The sequence below is a fragment of the Choloepus didactylus genome, chromosome 3, assembly GCF_015220235.1.
Source record: "Choloepus didactylus isolate mChoDid1 chromosome 3, mChoDid1.pri, whole genome shotgun sequence".
Taxonomy (NCBI): Eukaryota; Metazoa; Chordata; class Mammalia; order Pilosa; family Megalonychidae; genus Choloepus; species Choloepus didactylus.
The window spans coordinates 41,791,334-41,811,017 of record NC_051309.1 but is presented as its reverse complement, the minus strand read 5'-3'; the positions used below and the strand labels follow the sequence as shown (position 1 = coordinate 41,811,017).

General features: G+C 40.3%; 1 protein-coding gene across 2 annotated transcripts in view; it reads left to right on the top strand.

Moving 5' to 3' along the window:
* Positions 1-19,684, top strand: part of TMEM156 (transmembrane protein 156) — a 72,449-nt gene that overhangs the window by 47,093 nt on the left and 5,672 nt on the right. The gene's annotated exons all lie outside the window — the stretch shown is intronic.

Here is a 19,684-nt window from a genome sequence, read left to right as displayed (position 1 = left end):
CAACAATATCACAGAAACTTAAATCATTTCAGTAACAATATTAAGTACAAAATTCCATCAAAATCAATTGTAGGCGTGGTCAGTCCTAAGGCATAATTTTCCTTTAGCTGTGGATCTGTGAACTTAGAACAAGTTATGTGCTTCCAATATACAAAGGTGGGACATTCATAGGATAAACATTCCCATTGCCATAAGGATAAAGAGTAAGGAAAACAGGGTTAACAGGACCAAAACGGTTCCTAAAACCTGCAGGACAAACTCCATCAGATTTCAAAGTCTGAGAATCATTAACAGAATGACATTGCATCCTTGGGGCTTGAAAGAGTGGGAGTCTAACCTGTCCTAAGGGCCTTTGCAGTAGCCCTTTCCTCTTCAAACACTTGGGTGAGTGCTCCAACATATCCACACATTGGGGAGACCACTTTCTTGGCCCCACCCTCCTCAAACATTGGGGCAGCACCTGGATTCCCTTCCATCTCCGGGGCACACGCTCACCCCTTCAGAACAGTGGAGTGGCAGCCAGGCTCTCCCCAACTCCCTGGGAATGTGCTCCACCCTCTTTGGGACCTCAGGTGGCAAAACTCTTCTGGAGCATCGAGATGGAATGCCCACCCTCGACCTCTGGGGCAAACTCACCCTTTCCATGCATGTGGGCTGCTCCACTCTCCCAGCCTGAGATTGCTTGACTCCAGACCTCAACCTCCATGGCTCTGTCTTGGAAGAAATTTTTCCTTCAATTTGTTCTTTGTCTGTCCCCTCCAGTTCAGACTGGCAGTGGCTCCGTCTATAAAGATCTTGCAAAAATTCTGTTGGCTTTGCATGAAGCACACGGGTCAAAGCCGTCAGACAGTAGAACTTTCCACAAATCCTTTCTGCTTAACTCCTTTTCCAATCTTGGCTTGTACTGAAATGGTGGCTGGGTTCCATGTTTGGTTATATCCTCACAATGGGCTGTAGCTTCTGGGATTCCACCGCCTGGAAGCCTGTAATTTTCCAAGCCATCAGATTCTGGTTTCTTTGAACCCAAGAGTTCAGTTCTAAGTTTATCTCTCTCTGCTCGCATTTTACTATAAGCTGCAAGGAGAAGCCAGGGCACATCTTCCACACGTATTCTGGAGATGCCCTCAGCTAAGTATTCCAGGTTGTAGCTTTCAAATTCTTCCTTCCCTCTGACACCAGGACTCAATTTTGCCAAATTCTCTGCCACTTTAAAACAAGGATCGCCTCTCTTCCAGTTAGCAACAACACATTTATCATTTCTGTTCAAGGCCTCGTCAGAAGTATCTTTAGAGTCCATATTTCTACAGTCTCTTATATTGCGTTTGGGGGACACAATATATTCAAACTGGCACAGTGTACAATCAGCTGTTCACAGTACCATCATATAGTTGTGCATTCATCACCCCAATTTTTGAACATTTTCCTTACTCCAAAAAGAATAAAAATAAAAGTAAAAAAGAACACCCAAAGCATTCCATCCCCCCATCCACCCAATTTTTCATTTAGTTTTTCTCCCCATTTTTCTACTCATCAATCCATATACTGGATAAAGGGAGTATGTGCCACAAGGTTTTCACAATCACACAGTCACATCATGTAAGCTACATAGTTATGCAATCGTCTTCAAGTATCAAGGCTACTGGGTTGCATTTCCAGTTTCAGGTATTTTCTTCTAGCTATTCCAATACACTAAAAACTAAAAAGGGATATCTATATAATGCATAAGAATGCCTTCCAGAGTGACCTCTTGACTCCATTTGAAATCTCTCAGCCCCTGAAACTTTTTTGTTTCATTTCGCTTCCACCTTTTCATCAAGAAGATTTTCTCAATCCCATGATGCTGGGTCCAGGCTTATCCCTGAGAGTCATGTCCCATGTAGGAAGGAGGGCAGTGAGTTCACCTGCCAAGTGGGCTGAGAGAGAGAGGCCACATCTGAGCAACAAAGAGGCTCTCGGGGGGAGACTCTTCAGCACAATTATAAGTAGGCTTAGCCTCTCCTTTGCAGTAACAAGCTTCATAAGGGCAAGCCCCAAGATTGAGGGCTCGGCCTACTGAATTGTTAGTCCTCAATGTTTGTGAGAATATCAGTAATAAACCAGGTTGGGAAGTCCAACATTTCCGCACTTTTTTCCCAGTTCCTCAGGGGTCCATGCAAATATATTTTTATTCTCTGCTCAAATTACTTTGGGATGTATCAGGATTTTATACTAACCTGTACAAACCCACGAGACTCACTTCCTATTCAAAGTTCCATGTAATTACGATGTTTGATTAAACTGACCATACAAGTTAAATTATTTAGCTTGCTGCAGAAAATATAGATTCTGCACCAAATAAACATCTCTTCTCTTGGTCTCACACAGAATTTGAAGTTTCAAAACACAGTCAACATCGCCCTTTACCCTTTGGTCTGATTTGCCTTAGTCCTAAATAGATATGCTTCATTCATGTCTCTAATTGAAGTCTGAACTCTTTTTCAGCTTTTTAAACAGTTGCTATATGAGGTAATTCTGACATTTATGGCTGCCGAGCTCTAGCTCTGAGTTTCAGTTGTCACACAGATACCCAAAGTTCCAGAGACTGAGCAGGTTATACAGAAAGAGCTCGGCATCTCAGAATCTGGAGACAGCCATTACAATTCAGGAATAGATGTGACTGCTGTAAGAGCTTACAGTCTAGGGACGATTACAATAAGCGTTCCCCTGATAAGCTGTGCCCTAAGATTCATTTCTCAGAGTTTACACATTGTAGTTAGTCCATATTAGTGAGGCATTATAATGTTTGCCTTTTCGTTTCTGGCATACTTCACTCAAAATGCTGTCCTCATGATCCATTCACCTAGTTGTGTGTCTCACAGTTTCATTCCTTCTTGCAGCTGCTCACCACTCTATTTATGCATACACCACAGTTCACCATTCCATTCATCAGTCGATGTACCCTTAGGCCACCTCCATCCATTGCAAATCCTGAATATTGCAGCTATAAACACCAATAGGCAAATGTCCATTTGTGTCCCTGCTCATAGATCTTCCAAATATATGCCCAATAATGAGGTTGCAGGACTTTATGGCACCCACATGCTTAGCTTCTTGTGGAACCACCATATTGTCCTCTAGATAGGCTACACCATTCTACTTCCCCACCAACAGTATATAGGTACATCCCTCTCTCCATGTTTTCTCCAGCACTTGTATCCCTCTGTTTATATTTCTCCCTGCAATTTTACAGAGATATATTCACATACCATACAATCATCCACAGTGTACAATCAACTATTCACAATATCATCATATAGCTGTGCATTCATTACCACAAGCAGCACTTGAACATTACTCCAAAAAAAAATTCAAAAAAAGAATAATAAAAAAGATAAAACAATACAATACAATACAATACAATACAAAAATAAGGTCAGACAACACCACCACTACCAAGAATCCCATACCCCTCCCTTACATCCCCCTCTTATAGACAATTAACTTTGGTATATTGCCTTTGTTACATTTAATGGAAGCATATTACAATGTTACTGTTAAGCATAGACTCTAGTTTGCATTGATTATATTTTTTCCCCAATGGCTTCCCTTTTTCAACACCTTGCAAGGTTGATATTCATTTGTTCTCCCACATGTAAAGACAGTTTTATATTTGTACATTTAGTCACCATGATTGACTACTCTAGGTTTCACTAAGTTATACAGTCCCAGTCTTTATTGTCTATCTTTCCTTCTGGTGTCATACGTGCCCCTAGCCCTCCTCTTTCAGCTTTACTCACAGACGTCTTTGTTGGTGTACTTATAATATTGTGCTACCATCACACAGTACTGTGCTATCCATTTCTGGATCTATACAACCAATCCTGTTGAACATTCTATACTCCTTCAGCATTAAATGCCCAACCTCTACCCTCTTTCTATCTCCTGATAACCTGTGTTCTCAGCTTTAACTCTCAAAGTTTGCTCATTAATGTTAGTTCACATTAGTGAGACCATACAGTATTTGTCCTTTTGTTTCTGGCTAACTTCGCTCAACATAACATCCTCAAGGCTCATCCACATTATTATTTGTTCCATGACTTTGTTTTGTCTTACAGCTGCGTAATATTCCATTGTGTGTATAAACTACAGTTTGTTTATCCACTCGTCCATTGATGGACATTCCATCTCTTGGCAATCGTGAATAATGCCACTATAAATATTGGTTTACAAATGTCTGTTCATTTGTGTCTTAGCTTTCAGTTCCTCTAAGTATATACCTAGTAATGGAATTGCTGGATCATATGGCAATTCTATACTTAGCTTCCTGAGGAACTGCCACACTGCCTTCCAGAGAGGCTGCACCATTTTACATTCCCACCAACAACGAATAAGTGTGTCTCTTTCTCCACATCCTCCCCAGCACTTGTAATTTTTTTTTGATAATGGCCATTCTAGTAGGTGTGAGATGATATCTCATTGTGATTTTGATTTGCATTTCCCTACTAACCAGTGAAGTTGAGCATCTTTTCATATGTTTTTGAGCCATTTGTATTTCCTCTTCAGAAAAGTGTCTATCCATGTCTTTTGCCCATTTTTAAATTGGGTTGTTTGTCTTTCTGTTGTTGAGTTGTAGGATCTCTTTCTATATTCTAGATATTAAACTCTTACCTGATATTGCATAGGCTGCCTTTTTACTTTTCTGACAAAGTTCTTTGATGTACAAAAGGGTTTCATTTTGAGAAGATCCCATCTATCTATTTCTTCTTTGATTGCTTGCACTTTGGGTGTAAGGTCTAGGAAATGACCTCCTATCATAAGATCTTTAAGATATTTCCCCACATTTTCTTCTAAAAGTCTTATGGTCTTAGTGCTAATATCCAGCTCTTTGATCCATTTTTAGTTAATTTTTGAATAAGGTGTAAGGTAGGAGTCCTCTTTCATTCTTTTGGAAATGGATAGCCAGTTTTCCAAACACCATTTATTGAAGAGGCTGCTCTGTCCCAGTTATATTGGCTTGTCTATCTTATCAAAGATCAATTGTCCTTAAATGAGAGGGTCTATTTCTGAACACTCAATTTGATTCCATTGGTTGGTATATCTATCTTTATGCCAGTACCTTGCTGTTTTGACCACTGTAGTTTTGTAGTATGGTTTAAAGTTAGGTAGTGTGAGACCTCCCATTTCATTCCTCTTTCTCAAGATATTTTTGGCTATTCTGGGCACCCTGCCTTTCCAAATAAATTTGGCTATTGGATTTTCTATTTCTGCCAAGTAAGTTGTTGGGATTTTAATTGGTATTGCATTGATCTATAAATCAGTTTAGGTAGAATTGACATTTTAACTATATTTAGTCTTCCAATCCATGAACACAGTATGTTCATCCATTTTTAAAGGTCCTGTTTGATTTCTTTCAGCAGTTTCTTGTAGTTTTCTGTGTATAGGTCTCTTGTGGCCTTGGGTAAGTTTATTTGTAAATACTTGATTCTTTTGGTTGCTATTAAAAATGGAATTTTTTTCTTGATTTCCTCCTCCTGTTGCTCATTGCTTGGGTATAGGAACACGACTGAAATTTGAGTGTTGATCTTGTATCTTGCCACTTTGCTGTATTCATTGATCAGCTCTAGTAGCTTTGCTGTAGATTTTTCTGTATTTTCTACATATAGGATCATGTCATCTGCAAACAGTGGAAGTTTTACTTTTTCCTTTCCAATTTGGATGACTTTTATTTCTTTTTCTTGCCTAATTGCTCTAGCTAGAACTTCCAGCACAAGATGAATAACAATGGTGACAGTAATTATCCCTGTATTGTTCCTGATCTTTGAGGGAAAGCTTTCAGTTTTTCCCCACTGAGTATGATGTTAGCTGTGGATTTTTCATACATTTCCTTTATCATATTGAGAAAGTTCCCTACTATTCCTATCCTTTGAAATGTTTTCATCATGAGAGGATGTTTACTTTTGCCAAATGCCTTTTCTGCATTGATCGAGATGATCATGTGGTTCTTCTGCTTTGATTTATTGATGTGATATATTACATTAATTGATTTTCTTGCGTTGAACCAGCCTTGCATACCTGGAATAAATCCCACATGGTCGTGGTGTATAATTCTTTTAATGTGCTGCTAGATTTGATTTGTGAGTATTTTGTTGAGGATTTTTGCATCTATAGTCATTAAAGATATCGGTCCATAATTTTCCTTTTTTGTAGTATCTTTGCCCGACTTTGGTATTAGGGTGATGTTGGCTTCATAGAATGAGTTAGGTAGCTTTCCGTCAAGAAGACAGTTCTTAACATAGAAAAAATATAAAAATCTTCCCAGAGTCAAGATGAACCTTAATCTCCTGGCATCATTATATGGTTAGTGTGATGGTTAATTTCATGTGTCAACTTGACTAATTACAGTGTCCAGTTATTTCGTCAAGCAAGCACTTGTCTGATTGTTACTATAAGGGTATTTTGTAGATGGATTTAAATTATTAGACAGTTGATTTCATCAATGGCCGATTACATCTACAATCAGCAAAGGAGATTGCTGGATAATGCCCTCACCAATGAGAGAAGTCTTGAGTCTCTTCCTCCAATCAGTTGGAAGCCTTAAAGTGGGAACTGAGAATTTCAGCAGTCAGAAAGAATTTCTATCTCTACTTCAGCCAGCCAGCTTCTCCTGGGAAATTCAACATCACTCTCATTGAGGTGATGCCCTCTGGAATTCAGACTTGCCAATCCCCAATTGTGTGAGCCAATTCCCATAATAAATCTTTTAATATTTACATATCTATATCCACATATCCTGTTTTCCTGGAGAACTCTAATATAGTTAGAGTAGATTTCCAGAGTTTAACTGGAGGGTCAGATTTAATATTGGGCAATCTAACAGAAATGAAAATTTTGGCACACATAGGTTTTTCTGGTACACAATTCTATTGCTAGATTACAAACTGAGATTCTAATTGTAAAATTTAGGTAGGAGTTGAAGTTTTGGCAAATGGAATTCTACTACTCTTGCTTTTACTAGCCTACATATCCCTAATTAATAAGTGAGTCGACCTCAGGCCTGGGAACTTTCACAGGAGTTCAGGGGTGTCACACTCTTTAACGTATGGATATTATATAATTTCTGTGGGCCAAATTATTGTTTCCCTGCATATTGCCTATTATGTTTGGACAAATTACTTGGAAATTGATGGGAACTTGGCTTACAAAAGGCATAAATTAAGCTTCAGGTTCTGTTAAATTATGGCAGCTTTCCGGAAGCTAGTAATTTCACTTATTTATTAAAATAATAGATTTTAACAAATACTGGGAAGCATACAAAAATGTAGATAGCCTGCTCATTGCTCACAAGGAGCTTGCAATTCAATAGTGGAGATATCACTAATTATAATACCAGACACAAGAGGGTAAGATAAGTGTCCTTTAAAGGCTGCCTGCTTCCTGCTGGGAATTCAGAGGTCAGTAGAATAATTTCCAGTGAGTGATAAGCAGGACAGACTTCTCCAGAGGGTGACTTTTTGAGCAGGGTCTTGAAGATGGTTTTTCCTGATCTCTTAGAATAGACCAAATCTCACAAGTATGTACTATCTCATCCCCCATGGCCCTTTTCGTAGCTGATATTTGCAACTATTTTTGTGGTTATTAATTAATGTCTGTCTCCCTCTCTAGACTATAAACTGCATGAGGGCAGGGAACATGTCTGGTTTTGCTCACCATAGTATCCCTGGCAGCTTTTACCATGCCTGGCTCACAGTAGATTCTTTATAAATATTTGTTGGATGAAGAATTATCTATTGAGCCCCCTCTATACATTGGGCCCTTGATGTATGTTCCTTTGTTTCTTCCTCACAATGACTCCTCGAGACAGGTGCAATAGCTCAGAGGAAGCCGAGGCCAAGGGAAGCTCACCAATTTTCCCGTCTCATGACTAATACATGGATTCGGTCCTAAGTCTGTTGGGCTGCAAAGCCTGTGTTCCTCCTACTTTCAGCACTGGGGGGTTGGTGTGGGCGAGACAGAAAAAAGGGAGTGCGATGGAGGGGGTACCTGAGAAAAGGGTCTTCAGCCAAGAGCAGCAGCCATTCTCTCTTCTGGGAGTGAGAGGAGGCTGGGTTAATTGTGCTGTTGAAAAAGGCATCTGATGCGGATTGTTGCTAGGTGGCTGGTCCTACGGGATTCCTTTAGTCTGCAGCTCTGCTCCCCTCCCTACCCAGCTGACCCCAATGAAAATGAATTATCCTGGCACCCGGCTTGATTCATGGCTTCCAATCTACACCCTGGCCTTTAGCACACTGTGCATTCCATCCAGTTTCAAATCTGACCTTGACTTAGTCCTTCCCCTCCTTCTCCCCCCATGACCTATAGCTTAATCCTGTCTCTCTGGCTCTCACTGCAGGCTTTCCTCCCCAGCTTGTGATCCACACTCACTTCCTTAGCTCTATGTGCTGCTGTGTAGCACATAGAACGTGGCACCTGCTAGAAAGCTGCCCCAATTGCTCAGTCATTGAGTGGCCATCGTGGAATTAGCACTGTGGAAAGAGAGATCTGTACGGGCGAGGGAATGGAGAGAATCGGTGGTGCTTGGTAAATGATTGCATTCAGGGGGTAGTAAAGGTGGGGCCAGGAAAGTGCAAGGAAAACTTCTGTGTGCCCCAAATTATAACTGCTAGTTTTTGTTTCTAGAAAAATTTTCACTTTCCAGAGGATTCCCCACAAACTCTCTATTTTCATTCTGGCTTTAGGTTCTACCCTCTTCCCTCGACTCCCCTGCATTTAGTCATCCTGGATGAAGCAGTCCTTCTTCAGACACACCCTGCTCTTCCCTGCCTTTCTTCCTGTGGTAACGTTTGCCCTTTCCTTCCATCTCTGGAAATCTTTCCACCCTTCAGGGACAGATTGGCTACCTTGTCCATGAAGCTTCCCCTGCTCACCCCAGTTGGTACAATGTCTTTTTCCTAGGTGCTCTGGGATCTAGTGCTCTTACCGTAGTACTTCTCACATCCTGCCTTGAACCACGGCTATTGGTATTCATGTCTGTGTGTGAGAGCAGGGACCACATCTGCTCCAGGTCTGAGTCCCCAGTGATAGGTACTCACTTCTCCCTCATCTGCTCCTGCCTTAAAATGCTCATCTTGGTTAATGCAGTTTGCCAGATGTTGGCTGTAAATGCAGGATAGTGGTTACCTAAAGGCAGAAGGAAACAGGGTGGGATTGGGGATCTACACACCAGGAACAATGGCAATGTTCCTACAGAAACTCAATGGTGGGTATATGAGAGCTCATTGCATCTTGATTTCATATAGCTTAATTATCTTTAAAAATATTCTTTTGTATCTACTCGATTTTAATAAAACAATTAAAACAAAGACAATAGTGTATTGAATTGAATCCTTCCTTCCCTTCTCCCTCTGTCAGTAGATAACTTTTGTCTGTCTGTCTGTCTGTCTGTCTATCTTTTTCTCTTCCTGTGAGACTGTGAGATAAAGACTTGGGCTCAATTTTCTAATGTGGTTTATTCTCAAAACTTGACTTTGTTTACTTTCTTCTTTGTCTTCTTGTTTATTTTACTTCTCTTTTCTTCTTTACCTGCCTATGTTTTTCTTTCTTAACCATATTCAACTATCTGTGCCATTCTGGTGGGTGAGGATCTTAGGGAAATGGGTGGAAGAAAGTTCTTAAATTTTCTTGATCTAAAGAGATTATCACATTAACCTAGAAGCAAGACAACCAAAAGTTACATTTAAAAAAATCTCTGTGAACTGGGCATCAGGTACATTCTTTAGTAAAGACAGAATAGTTAGTCTAGAAGCTTCTGTGATTTGAAGGATAAAATGAAGTGTACATACATGAGCAGGGAGAAAACCAGGGCATTTGGCAAATATTTCACAGAATCACCCAGGTTAGTTAAATTTCCCCCTGAGAATTAAAGTGGTTACCAGGAGGGAAGACAGGAGATAACACTGTCTCTTACAGGAAGAACATCAGTTTGTGGGTTATCAGTTAAGATACATTCATCTGCACATGACAGCAAGCCTAAGTCAAAATGACTTAAATGACTAAATGATTTATTATCTTCCCTAAGAGGAAGTTTTGAACAAGTTACAGTCAAGGCTGGTTAATTCAAAGGACTCATATCATCAAATACCCAGTTTCTTTCCCCCCATTTTCCCTGCCATTTCCAGCTTGCTGGCTTTTCTTCAGGCTTCCCCTCTTATGGTTTCAGGATGAGACTGTATTAAGTGGTGGGGCCACAGCACCAAGAATCATCACATCTGTACACAACAATGTCCTTTTTAAGAGTAAAAACACCTTTACCATAAGCTCCCCCCCCCAACTCCCAGCAGATTTGTTCTCATGCCCCAGCAGCTGGAACTGGGTCACAGACTCCTTTAAACCAATAAATAGAAGGAAGGATGGGACCATCGTGACTAGTTTAGACTAATCAGAATTCACCTTATTCTAAGTGGGGGAGGGGACTATTTACTGGGGATAAAAACAGGGCTCTGTAGACATGGAAGAAGAGCAAAATGGCTCTTGGGAATGGCTCAGCAGTTCTTAATGGGTGCCCACCTCTACGTGTGGAGACAATGTTGTCCTGGGCCATTATCTCTATGGGAAGTTACATCTATTTTCAGATAGACTGTGATGTAAGTGTATGATGTTAGATGGATGGACAACACAGTAGTGAAGGGCTGCACAGTGGCTATTACCCTTCTTTCAGTATCCCCACTCAGAGTTCCTCTTAGGGAGTTACTTCTCACCCACTGAATGATGTCTTGGTGGGGTTGCAAATGAAAGTTTCTCGTCCACCAACCAAAGGGTGGCGTGTGACCCAAGCTAGAACAATTGGATCCTTTATCTCAGGACTTTAAATTATGGGTACAGTGACATGAGGATGGAAAAAATGATGGGCACTTATTGCAGCAGCAGAACTGAGCCGTTTCCTGCTTCTAGACACACCCAATACATCTCCCACCCCCACAAAGCTGCCTAGGTTCTGAGGCTGGTTTTCCAGCCTCCCTTTGATTCTGTGAGCTGCCAGTGACATCCTTGCAAAAATATCCCTTTCCTGTTTAAGTTTCCAGAGTTGGTTTCTGTTGCCTGCTGGACACAACATCTAATATCTATTTTATTTCATAAAGTCACAGGATGTCTAAACTGTAAGAAATCTTACAGATCATCTAGTTCAACTCCCTCATTTCACAGCTAAGGAAACTGAAGCCTCCACAGGTCGAGGGTTTCACCCAAGCTCACATTACAAGGCTTGTCAGTGGCCTAACTGGGAATAAAGACCAGATCTCCTTAGCCCAGGGCAATGCAGGCTGCTGCTTCATGGTTTTTATCTTCATGCTTCTTTAATATAAACTGTATAAACTTCAGCCTCTCTCTCTCCCCCTCTCTCTCTGAAAGGACAATGTTTAATGGAGGAGAGTGACTTAATAATAATCTCTCCCCCACCCCCAACTAACAATTTTCTTTGTTTGGTTTAAAGGCTTGTTCTCAGAGCTAATCCTTTCAGGGATTAGGCATTCTGTAAAGACAGGCATGGTTTGTGTCCTTATATGGAACCTTGCTTTCCAACTATCTGTAAATATTTATTCTCCTCTTACGTGAAATTCATGTTTGGAAAGGAAGTGGTTTGCTCTAGGGAAACATATGGGCTAGGGTTCTGAAAGTGATTATTTACCACTCCTAAATTTGCCCCTGCTAGCTGTGTGCTCTTGGGGAGCCCTTCCTTGGCTCATATAGCAGATACATATCTATATCTATATCTATAGCTACATCTATATCTATATTTGCTCTATTTTGTTCTAAAGACCGACCTATCATAGAAAAGGTAGCTCATACAACCCTTGGTTAGCTCAAAAAGCCCAAGATTGGGACAGGAGTTGGTGAGGAAATTATAATAATAGTACTGATTATGTGCCAGACACTATTTTAAGCGCTTTATGTTTTTTAGTTAGTTCATTTAATCCTTAAACCCCCCACTTTACAGGTGAAGAAATTAAGGCAAAGAGAGGTTAAGTAACTAACTCGAGGTCACATAGCATTAAGAGTCAGCAGAGTTGAGATTTGAACCCAGCCAACCTGGTTTCAAAGTTTGTGCCCTTAACCCTGTGCTCAGCTGTGTCTTTATCACTGACTCTTGCCCCGTGAGGTAAAAATAGATTCATTTTCCTAGGAAAAAAGAATTGTTACCCAGCAAGGGCTTGCTGCTCAATGCACACAGAAGTCAATGCCACGAAATTGGGATTTTGAGAAAAGAACCTTAACGCAAGATCTACTGGCTTGAAGACAGCAGCCACCGCTCAAATCTGCCTCTGCGAGTTGGAAGTGCTTAGAGTTTTTATTAGATTACACAAAGCAAGGTGGGGTTAGAGATAGGTGGCACATTCTGATTGGTTAGTAAATATTCAAATTAAGGATTGTAAATTGGCCTCATCAACCCTCTGAACTAATTGAGATAGACATTGCCTGGCTGTAAAGGAGGAGTGCAGGAAGCATCTGGTTATAGCAATGACATAAATCCCTCAGTTAACATAAGATAACAACTACAATAACAAGGAAAAGGAATAAGCTTAAAATAACAACTACAATTACTGCTGAAATCAGTGGTTACAGAATGTCCAATACAGACAAATACCTTTCCATAAACACTCCTAACAGGGATTTCGCTTTGTTTCATCAATCAGTTTTGTCCCAACAATGCTTGGAAGATTTACTTATGAACAATACTCTACCCCAAATATCCTGACACAACAAATGCCCCTATTGCCTCTACTCATGTCACAGAGCACCTCTAACTAAGGAACTCAATTAATTATTTGGTAATTGTGGAAGAAGTACACTAAACGAAGCTTTTTGCTCTAGATGCTCATAAGATAGGATCAACAAGTATTTGTTTAACTGATGTTTTAGAGTTATATTCTTTTAACCCATCTCAAGATGCTCTGTGTGAAAAAGACCAATTACAAACAAAAATCACCCAAGTACTGATGAGGAAAGGATTATGAACTGAGTGCCTGGAAAGTCCTCTGTTCCCTCTCTGGGTTCAAAACATGTTTTTCTACTTAAAATTTGCTACAGAGAGACAGGAAATCATCTCTCATTTCTATTTTGGCAAACAGGCAATGTGGGTTTTCTTTTTAAACTTTTTGTTATAACAGAGTTCCACTATGTCAAAACAAAACAATAGGGCCTAATGATTGCAATATAATGAGGTTTTCTTGGAGTATTCTTTATTATGAATGAAAAATTCAGTAGAAAGAAAGCGTTCTTTAAAGTTTTTTTCCTACTGTAATCCAGCTGGTAAGTAACAGACAACACTAGAAGAAAAGTTTCTCAGGATACAGTAATTGTTCCTTTTTTATAGAATGATTAAATCAATGTGAGCAGAAAAAGACCTGTTTCAATGCCATGTTTTTGTGCTGGAAATTTCATCAGATAGCAATCACCCAGAATTCTAGAGAATCTATTTCTGTTGGTTGGGATGGGATGGGTGGGGGATGCAGAAGTAGAAGGGAGGTGAGAGAAGTTTATCCTGCTTCTCTTGGGAACCAGTTGTATGAGCCCTGGGGATGTCGCCTGCCCTCCCCAGGGACCCTGGTTGGTCTACTGTGCTCCAAACAAGCCTGCACCTGAGACTTGTTTAACAGCACCAACCTTCTTGTTTAACAGCACCAACAGTAGAACAGTCTTGAACCTCAGCCATGGTTTCAGTTTCCTGGCTGCTGAAACAAAAACAATACAATGGGTTGGCTTAACAATAGGATTGTAAGCCAACCCATTGGCTCATGTATTGGCTCATGATTTCAGAGGCTGGAAGGCTTGCTTCTTCCTGGGGTGGGTATCTTCTGGCTGGCCGGCAATCTTTGGGGTTCCTGGGCTTTTCTGTTACACGGCAACGCACATGGCAGCGTCTCCTCCTGGGTCTGTTGATTACAGCTTCTGGCTGTCTCCAGTGGCTCCTCTCTCCCTCTGACTTTCATTCTGCTTCTAAAGGACTCCAGTAATCCGGATTAAAATCCAACCTGATTCGGCTGGGCCACACCTTAACTGTAGTAACATCTTGAAGTGTTCTTATTTACAATCACCAGAAGGCGCACCAAGACCAAGAGTGTGCCCAAACTGGGGAACACAATTTAATCAACTACACCCACCATTGTGGCACCCAGGACTAGTTTTTTTAGTGAAATTTAATTGACGTCTATTACATATTCAAACCCTGGTTGGGCTGCCTTTTGATTATTAACATTTTGCTGAAGTGAAGGTCTTTTATTTATCCATCCATTTGTGAATTCTAACATCTTTCATATGCCACGCCCGGTCTGAGAGCATATGCAGGTAACCCAAACAATTGCAATGCTGTCTGGGAGGGCTAGACTGGGCCTTAGCTCCTTGAGGGACTGGGTTTTATCTATCTCTGAATTTAAGGTGACAGAAATGACCCAATTCTTGTTTGTTGACTCAGTGAATAGAATGCTATGGGAGCCTAGAAAAGGGGCATCTAAATCACGGTAGAAGACAAAAGTGAGGGAAGACTTCCTGGAGGAGAGAATCCTAGTCTTAAAAGATAAGTTGCCAGGGAGGAAGGAACACATAAAGGCATTTGGACAGTGATGTACAGAAAAGAGGGTCCTAATTCAAGGTCTAATGTGTTCTCCAAGACACACACACACACACACACACACACAGTCTCCTGTAGTCCCGTGAGGATAATAATAACAACTATGCTATTTTCTATTCCAAGAACATTGTAGCAATTAATGTGCAAGAGAAGAGGGCTATGTTAAGCTCAAGCACGTTGGAGTTCTGCAGGGGAAAGTTGACGATACTGTTATCTATTGTGATATTTTTCACACTATGTAATTTGAGCTTGTAACTGCTCAGCCAATTAAAGATTAAACAGGCAGGCCTTAAAAGCTACTGCACAACTGAAAGAATGATTTGTTCACCAAAGATTATTGGAATAGAGGGAGGCCAGATTGCATTCTGAGGCAAACCTTTTTAGGTCTCTCTTAAGAGGTGCTCTAGAACCAGGCTTCCCTACTAAATTGGGAGAAATGTTGCACCTTAAATCCCCCACTTGGAGAGCTCCATTGCTCAATAGTAAACTAAAGGGTTAGGGGTGTACATGTAGTTAAAAAAAAAGTTTATTAATGGTTAAACAAACACACTTGCCAGAAAAGTCCTTTTTTTCTTTCCAAACAACTGTTCCTCAATGCCAGTTCTTGCATTATCATAGGGAGTATTGAGACACTGGAAGACTTATGGAATTCCATCTCCTGTTGTGGAGGAGGTCCAGCATCAAATTAAAATATATTGTATTCTGCTAGCACCATTATGCTATAGCCAGATTTTCTTTTCAAAATCCAGTCAAACATGAATCCCATGAAAGCACAATTTTATTTGTGCCAATGATGCTATGCTGAGTTTGGGAATGCATTAGTCTGTGACATGAGCAATACTGTTGAATCCTTTGATTGATATGGTCCCTCCTGGGTCCCAATCAATGCATGGCAGCAGCTGCATGAGTTATCTTGTCACTACAGACAGGTGAGGGGAGCATGGTGCAAAGGGCAACTTCAAGGATCTCCGTGGGTCTCCTACCTGAGTTGCGTGGGAAGAATTGATGAAGGTGCCTGGAAAGGAAGGCAGGGACCAGGTTGTAAAGGGCCTTGTTTGGGCATTTTCCTGAATGGTGGGGTGAGCCAGTGAAGGCTTTAATCAGAGGAGTAACCATATGTACATGTTAAGAGAGACCACATGGATATTAGCGTCACGGATGGATTGGAAGGGGAGTGAGACCTGCAGGGAGACCAGGCTGGTGTCTATTACACTTTCACATAATGATGAGAAGACAGTGGAGCAGTACTGGGGCACTGGGATACAGGAGGAAGATGCTAAGACGGACTAACTGACAGAACTTAGAAGCTGATTGGGTGTTGAAGGTGAGGAAAAGCACAAACCTAGGGTGATTGCTGGTTTCTGGAAGAGGTATCACTATATATTCAGCTAAGACGGGGAATGTAGGAGAAGGGAGAAAGACGATGAGATTAATTTTGGACATTGTATTGGTTTCCTAGGGCTTCCATAGTAAAGTACAGTACCAGAAACTGGGTGGCTTAAAACAACAGAAATTTATTTTCTCATAATTCTGATGGCCAGAAGTCCAAAATCCATATGGCAGCAGGGCCATGCACCTCTAGGTTCTAGGGGAAAATCTTTCTTTGCTTCTTCCAGCTTTTGGTGGCTCTTGGTGCTCCTTGGCTTGTGGCAGCATCACTCCATCTCTGCTTCCATCTTCAAGTGGCCTTCGTCCCTTTGTGTCTATGTGTCCTCTTCTCTAATTATAAGGACACCTGTCATTGGTAGGGCCTGTAGTAGGTTGAATTATTGTACCCCAGGAAAACATGTTCTTAATCTTAATCCATTCCTATGGTTGTGAACCCATTGTAAATAGGACTTTTCAAAGATGTTATTTTTAGTTAAGGTGTAGCCAACTGAATCAGGTTGGGCTTTAATCTGGACTACTGGAGTCCTTTTTAAGCAGAAGGAAATTCAGACACAGACAGAGAAAACCATGGGAAGAAGGTGGAAGTCAAGGGAAGCTGGAAGAGAAAGGAAAGGACATTGCCATGTTCTTTGCCATGTGACAGAAGAGCCAAGGAACACCAAGGATGGCTGGCAACCAGCCCAAGACACCAGTCTTCTGGGAGAAAGCATCACCTTGCTGATGCCTGAATTTTCGACTACTGTCTCAAAACCATGAGCCAATAAATTTCCGGTGTTTAAGTCAATCCATTTCATGATATTTGTTTAAGCAGCCAAGTAACTAAGACAAGACTAAATCTAATTCAGTATGACCTTATTCTAACTTAATCACATCTGCTAAAACCTGATTTCCAAAGAAGCTCATTTTCTGACGTTCTTGGTAGACGTGAAATTTGGGGAGACACTATTCAACCCACTCTAGGCACTTTCAGATTAAGTTCAGTGGGCCCCCCCAAATACTGGTATGTACAGATGTCTGGTAGGAAATTTACTATAAGGCTGCAGTTCAGGAATGTCAGGGCTGCAGGTAGAAATTTGAATACCCTCAGAATGGATATGTCCAGTGGGTTTTTCTGTTCAAACTGTTTCATATACTTTTGGATGAGAAAAGTGACAGTGAATTTCAAATTGATCCCCCTTCCACTTGGCAGGGTGCACAACAGTTGTAGTAAATGTTTGAGGACTGACTGGATGGATATATGTATGAATGGTTAAATGAATGAAGAGTGTAGGTTTATGAAAATCAATAGATGCTCTCTTTCTATAAACTGAAACCTTTAACTTCAGTTTCAGCTCTGGCATAAGAAAAAAAATGTGATTACTTCAAAGAAGCAAAAGGGAACAGTTGGATGCTTTACATGGAGGATTTTAATTCCTCCTTTTAAAAATCAATGAGCCTTTCACTTTTTAAGCCTTCTAATTTTGGACCATTGGATGTGAATTATTCCCATTCGGTATTGATGTCCTGGCAGTAACTGTCCAACTGCTGCCTTTGCAGCCAACCCAGATGGAGATGACCAGCCAGGTGTCAGACTGGGTACTGTCCAGCAAGCAAAAATGTTATTTTGTGCATGACTTCTCTTGAGTAAATGTGAATCTTCACTCTACATTCCTTGCCAGAGACCAAGCAGTTTTAAAAGAAAGAGAGATATGGGATGCCAGAGATATGGGATACAATATTGGATTGTAACACCCGTATCTTATATAAATGGCCATGCCATGGTCCCAGAGGATGCTGAGTAGACCAAGACTGCTTAATCATCATACTACCATCAAGACAGTAAACAGGGCAGGTTGGAAATAAGTCTTCCATTACCATTGATGGATCATTTTTACCTATGGGGAAAGGTAGTTCCAGCCCTTCATAAATTGTTGAGGAAATGTTGAAATGCACAGTTTTGGTCCCAAATGACCCAAATGTTTTTACACCTCCCTACACACACCAAATAGTTTGGCCAATGCCACATAAATTACAAACTCTTTCTGTATTTTGGGAAGGTTGTTAGGACTCAGATTCATTATCTGCTGAGATTTTTTTCTTTGCTTTTCATTTATTACTCTCCTTTGAGTGAAATGGAGCCGCAAGAGTGAGCAGAGACCTCAATTCATTCAACCCTGATATATTATTTGTGTCTACAATTTCACCATAAATTTGGAGAGGGAGAGACAGGAATTGCAAATGCAGGGAATCAAATCCCCTCATGCTACATTTGTCAAGATGAGCAGATTGCAAACTGCCTCTTGCAAATATGATATGCATTTGGGCATCAAGCTAATAACTCTGAACCACAGGCTCATCGATTTGTATGGTGTTTCCCTCTAGAAGTTTCTGAAATTGCATCTGTAGCATTAGATATCCAGAGCTGTTGAGGTTAGTAGGAAGATTAGAAAAGACAATCTGGCTAAGGAAGTTGGAGCCTTTTACAATGAGATGGAAATGACAAATTTTCTGTTTGCATCATCACCATCTTCATAAACTATACATTTGGAATGCTTGGCTTGGGCTTTTCTGAAGAAAGCAAAGAGAGATTCACACAGTCATCAAAACTGTCTTAGAAACATCTAGGGACTTTGATGATAAAAAATTTCATCTCATTTAAATGCTCTCACATTGATGACTTTTTTATTTAAAATTTATCTGTGTATTTTACAGTTTGCCTCACAGTGACCTACCCTCTTACTTCTCTGGAATCAGAAGTAATTTTCATTTACTTTCAGTTTTGATTATAAAAAATCTAGTTACAGAAGCAATACATTAATAAGTTTTCCTATAAAAATTAAAATATTACAGATAATACTCAAATCCCCTCCAGTACTTGACTACTATGTAAAATTCTGACGTTCTTCTCTGTCCTTCTACCTGCTAACAGTTTTGTGTGTGTCCTTCCAGATCGTTTTATAGGGGCTGTGTGTGTGTGTGTGTTCATGCATTTTTTAGATAAATATCACACTACAAGTATCATATTGTAGCTTCCTTTTTTCACTCAACAATACATCTTGGAGCTCTGTCAGTAAAGAGCTCTTATCTCTCTTTTTTAACTGCTGTGTCATACTCCATAGTATTGGTATACCACAGCTACTTATTTAGGTGGTTTCTAATTTTTCACAGTATGCCCTTGTCTGATAGCCTCGAAAAAAACTCTCATAGGGTGAATTATTTTATGTAAAAATGTAAAGTCCATTAATCTTATTGGAAAAAATGTTTATGCATTTTGAAGCCCCCAAATCACACCATATATAGGTTGCAACTCCAACATTAAATGGACACAATTACTTCCATCGTTGACGTTTCATAACATAACTTAACCAGACATTTTCCCATCATCAATCACTCTATAATATGGCTGTTTCCATATTCTCATTAAGCATTTGCAGATGGTACAGTTAAGATTTTGATGTATTCATTCATTCAACAAATAATTACTGAGGCTCTACCATGTGTCAGTGGGTACTAGGAATATGTAATGAGCAAAGCTAACAAAAGTCCTTGCTCTGGTGGAGCTTACATCCTAGTGCAGATAATTGACAAAAAAATAAAATATAAAGGATTCAGATAGTGATACAAACTAAGGAGAAAAAAAATGAAGCCAGGAAAGGGAATATAAAATATTAGGAGGGCTGAAATTTGGCCTGGAGAGACCTCATTCAGAAGCTGCCT